We start from the raw sequence: 5,738 nt of genomic DNA on the forward strand, positions 1-5,738 counted from the left end.
AGCACAGGGCCTGAAACATAGTAAGCACTCGACAAGTGTCTGTAATTTCACTGTCTCCGTCCCATGTGGGCAAAATGGAGTCGGGGACGGGAAGTAGATATATGACCAATAGACAAGACTACAAGGTCTCCTTCTGGTTTCTTCCATTGCAAACTCTCCATTTTGTACTTCATTTTTTTGGTAGCCCTTGATCAGTTTCCCAGACTGAGGTTAAAACAGGAAGCGAGGATGGGGATAAACACAGACCGTACTTTCATAACCTGTCAAAAAGAGAGATTGGGCAAACTCCTTTGCCTGAGTAATTTCAATATTGGTTGGGAACCCAACTCTTGAGTGGGGTAAGTAAATCCAGACTGAAAGCAATAAAGGTGAGCAGAGGAGTCCCAGAGATTTCTTTCCTTTTTGTTTGCAGTCTGTGAACATATGGTCACAGGCCATCTGCTCAGTTGGCTAAGTCACAGTGCTAATGACGTGCAGATCCCTGAATGAGTTATGCAGCTTCTAGCTGGACAAAACTGTTTTCCTTTAACCGATTACACGCCCAAAGCTGGAGTACAGACTTCCACATACTAGGCAGTGAGGCTAGTGGGTCTGCTTAGCTCAAGCAAAACTGGTGTCAATACCAGGAATCCAGGAGAAATCCGTGGCTTATTAAAGACGAATGAGTTGTACCTTGTCAGATAACTAACTGAGCATTAGTTCCTTAATATCAACAAGGACTATTTACACCCCGAATAATATGAATCATAGCAGCACCTAGAGCCTCAAGTACTTTTATTTATGTTTTTAAACTTTCTAGAGGTTGGGCTGGGCCAAGGGTGAGATGCTGTAGCTGACCAAGATGTAGGTTTCGGGCTTACATGTTCTGGCTTTGAGCTCATCTTCTGAGTTTGCCTACAGGTTGGGCTGTTTATTCGATCTTAAGTCAAACAAGGTTTATCTATATAACGGCTTGTGCTTGATTACTTAGGGGTCCTCTAAACAGCGTATTAGCAAGTCCTTTTTGGGTTGATGGTACTGGATATAGCCTCCTTTTCTTCTTTATTTGTAACTTAGGCTGAAAACTTAAAAGTTCACTTATGATTTTTTATTAAACTTTCTGTGTATGCGTATTAGAGGAAATAGAATTCTGTGCTCTTAAAACAAAACAAGTGTAGACTAATTCTAAGTTTCTGTGTAGAACACAAGAATGGATCCTTCACTTCATGTTTTAATTTTTGCTTTGTTCATGCAATCTCTGCACAGACCCTGGCAAACAGCTGCTCCGTATTTCCCAATCTCAGCATCGCCTACAATGACCTGAAACCAACTGATGGTTTCAGGTGTAATATTTCCATCCACTCTGGAGTGAATTCTACCATGTTTATCTTCCCTTTCTCAGAATGTAAGCCACTCATTTGACTCTTCTGCAGAATTTTGGTTTGATTGCTCATAGTAACTCTGTTAGGAAGACTGGAGCTCAGCTTCTAGGACTGGGGCTGTGCTGTTGTCTGGTGGGTCAGCTGTGGTCAGCCGGGTGGGTGTGAGTGAGGGCAGCTTCTCTCAGCCTCAGCTGATTTTTTTTTTAGAGGCGGATGGTGCTAATTGTCCAGTCTGCCTGGCAGGGCTGTTATGGATATTAATAAAGTAAATGGATATGCTCTAAATATGCTAATGAACAAATAATTATTATGATTCCAGTCAATAATAGGTGCAGAATTTATCCATGGTGATAAAGGAATGAAAAGCATTTAGGGTTATGCAAATGATGGTATTAGCAATATCTATTTAAATGGCACTTTCTGTAGCCTGGGTTTTATCCATCATTATCACATACAAGCCAGTATGGTCTTCCTGCCAAGCCACGTACAAGGGTGTGAGCTCTTTCCTTGTGATGTTCTTGCCGCTTTAGATCCTCCCTATCCTTCAAGGCCCATCTCACATGCCACTTCTTCACTTCGCCTTCTAAGACTCCTCCTTCTCCCTCCCCAAGATGGGGACCTTATATTGTCCACCCAACTTCCATCGCAAATGGTCTATAATGCTTTTAGGGCTCTTGCCGCTTCCTGCTTTATGTGAGAGTTATTCAAACTCTTGCTTTTCTGTTAGACCATTAGCTTCTTAAATAAATAAAAAAAAATTAAATTGAATAAGAATGGAAAGCATTTGCTCGAGTTAACTGTGTGCCAGGAACTGTGCTAAACTTTGTACATTATATTATCTTATTGAGTCCCCACAGCCCTCCCATGCATTAAGCACTGTTATTATCTCTATTTTACTAACAAACAGACTGAGGACTATTGAATTTATATGACTTGTTCAATATCACTGAACTATTAAATGATAAATTCAAACCCAGGAAGTCTGATTTCACAGACTTAAATTTTATAAGCTATTGCTTTCACGTACACAATGTCTTCAAAGATGATTGTTTTGTCCAGTGGAAAACATTTAGTTATCATTTCATTAGGTAGTCCCTAACATAAATAAGGATTTAAGAAAAGATTTTCTCTTTACATTGTATCACCCTAGGAAAAAGTTGGTTAAAAAAAAAGTATTGAATTCTTAGCTAGTTATAAAATAGTATTTTATTTTACACTTTAAGAATACTACTATTAAAACAGTTTTGCTATGTACTTTGAATTAAAATATTTTAAACTATTTTGAATTGTTTCGTTAAACAATTTTTTAAAGTACAGAATTGCACTTTATTTTCCGCTGTTTAATTGTTCCGTCTACCAATTGATGGATGGCTTGGCCCCAACGCAGCCGACTGGACTGTGCATATAAACTAGCATTTTTCCTCTCAAGGATTTTCTCCATCACACTGTGATTTTCCCCCTTTATTTTCCTGGGACTACTAGTCCTCAAAAAGAAATACTTTACTTCTCTGGGGCATTTTTGTTTCAGGAATTTTGAAGTTTTAATAAAAACACTTTGATTTGAAATGAAAGTAATTCTTTGATGTTTATAAACTTGTTATTCAACTGTTGGAGATTTTAAAGAAACTGCATCAAATTATATTCCAGAGGAACACGTAGAAAAGTGCAGGTCAGCACGGGAGCGCTCCGAGGAGACAGCTGTCTTAAACCCGTCAATCAGTGTTCAGACAGAGTGAACCAGATTCTGGGAACATGCTGCGCATTCTCACTTTTCCTGTGAGGTGCTGAAGCAAATGCCGGGCTGTCCTTGCAGTTCTGGGGGCAGGTCACTGTATTCACTACAGCAGCTGCTCCTGGTCCCACAGGTTACCTGCATGCCTGCCCCGTGGTGCCTTGCCTCATATCCGTGCCATGAGCTCCTCATCTTCCTCCCTGGGCCTTCCTGTTGCTGCTGAGCACCAAGACTTCATGACACCTGCTCTGGGGCCTGGGGAGGGATTTGCCGCACCAATCAATTCTCCAACTGGGCGTCCTACAACGCAATTCAGTTCTGACACTAACTCCCCAGAGGTAGCATCAGATCCCACAAGTTAAAGAACTCAGTCGCATAAGACTGTCCCCACTTCAGATGCCAACTACAAGACCTGGGCCACCTGTACTTCTCACCTATGGCTATAAATTGGGGGTTCCCACCACCACCTCCTCAGGTCTGATAATTTGCTAGAATAGCTCACAGAACTCATGAAAACACTCTACTTGTATTTACCAGTTTATTATAAAGGATTCAAATCAGGAACAGCCAAGTGGAAGACCTGCATAGGGCAAAGCATGGGGTGGAGGCAGACGCAGAGCTTCCAGGCGCTTTTTGGGTATGTCACCCTCTCAGCACCTCGATGTGTTCACCAACTCAGTTTGCTCTCCAAACCCCATCATTTAGGGTTTTGTGTGTGTGTGTGTGGAATTTTCATCGTGTAGGCATGATTGATTAAATCATTGGCCATTGGCCGTTGACTCAATCTCCAGGCCCTCTCCCTCCTCTGGAGGTTGGGGCTGAAATTTCTAAGCTTCTAATTAATACTTAGTCTTTCTGGCCACCAGCCCCCATCTTGAAGCTGTCTAGGAGCCTTCCGTGAGTTGCCACATTAGAACAAAAGATGCTCCCATCACCCCTCTCACTCAGGAAATTCCAAAGCTTTTAGGATCTCTGTGTCAGAATCTGGGGACACACACCAAACATCTTTCTATTACGCCAAGGCCACAAGTGTTCAATGAGCAAATGCTGGAAAAGTGGTACACTCTGGGATGAACTGTGGTTTATGGGTGACAGGGCATAATATCTTCTCATTTACTTCCCTCAGATGGTTTGTGCAGTAACACAGCAGCTTTATATGACCTCTATGAACATATCCAGGGAGACTATGAACTCAGCTTGTCCAAAAGCTGGTGCCAGCTCAGCAATGCACATTCTTACATCTGCTTTTGCTTCATCCCTGCCTGGATCTTTCCCCTCACCCCTGCTTTCCTACTGTTGCACTCTCACACAAGCTACTGACATGTAATTTTTGCCTCAAGCTCTGTTTTCTGGGGAACTTGGTCTCAGGCACTGAAGTGACAGTTTTAGTGACTTGCAGCAATCATAAAATGTTGCTTTTACCACAGGGAATAATAAATTATGTAGGTGGCAAAAGCTAACTTGGTTTTCCTGATTGAGATGAGATTCTGAAAACATGGCCTATCGAGCTAGGATAATCTCTTGTTCTGCTCCAAACACATTGTTATGTTTCATCAATAAAAGAAATTGAATATTTTATATACATATATATATCCACGTTTGAAGGAAGGAGATAGTAATATCTAGTTGCTAGAAAGAAGGGACATCACAGCCCCAAGCATAAGCACCTGTCTGACACCTCAGATCCCAGATGTGGAGAGAGGATAGACCCTGGAGTCTGGTGGGTGGGGATTCATGCATGCTCAGGAACAGAGGGTGTGGTCCCTGAAGAAAGGCAGAGAGCTAAGCCTGAGACTTTTATAGGAAAGCTGAGGCCCCCAGAGTGATGCCCTTTCCATGTAAAATCATTTAGAAAACCCCCACCCACTGTCACAAAAAGTGTCAAGAAATCATAATGAATCTCTGAAAAACTGGGTAAAATAATTTTCCCTTGAAAAAATATGTAACACCAAGCCTGTGCCATGCATAGTTTTGAGTCCAAATTTACATTATCAATGTTTTGTGGGGATGCTAAGCTGAGAAATTAGTGCAGGAACTGGTCGTAGACCCAGAGATCTACTGAGTCTGTGATACAAGAAAACGGAGATTACTGCTCTACAAAGAACCAAGGAATATTCACAAGAGCCAACAAAACCAAAGAAAAATGAGAAAGCTCAAAAAGAAACAATTCGTCATGAGATGGAGTCAGCAGACAACAGGAGAATTAACCAAGGAGTGAGATAATGCAACAAATTCTAAGAGACTATAAAGTAACCATGTTTAAAATAACTAAAGAAAAAAAGCAATAAAAGACTAGAAAATACGTTGAAATGATGAGAAAGTATAAAAAATAGGCTGATTTAGAAAAGAAACAAATTGTATGTCTAGAAACAGGAAAACATAGTTATTAAAATTAAAAAAAAATAACTGAGTATAAAAGATTAGACTCAGTTAGGAGAGAGAATAGATTAAGTAGAAGATTGATCTGGGAATACTACTCAGATTATTACAGGGAAGAGAGAGATGGGGAGAGAGAAAATGAACAAAAGTTGACAAAAAGAATGTCCATTGGGAAAGAATTCTCAAAATAGACAACTGAGTGAATGGATCAAGGTAATAACTGAAGAAATTGTTACCAACCATTTTCTATATTATAATGAGTGTTC

The sequence above is a fragment of the Equus asinus genome, chromosome 27 (assembly GCF_041296235.1).
Source record: "Equus asinus isolate D_3611 breed Donkey chromosome 27, EquAss-T2T_v2, whole genome shotgun sequence".
NCBI classification, from domain to species: Eukaryota; Metazoa; Chordata; class Mammalia; order Perissodactyla; family Equidae; genus Equus; species Equus asinus.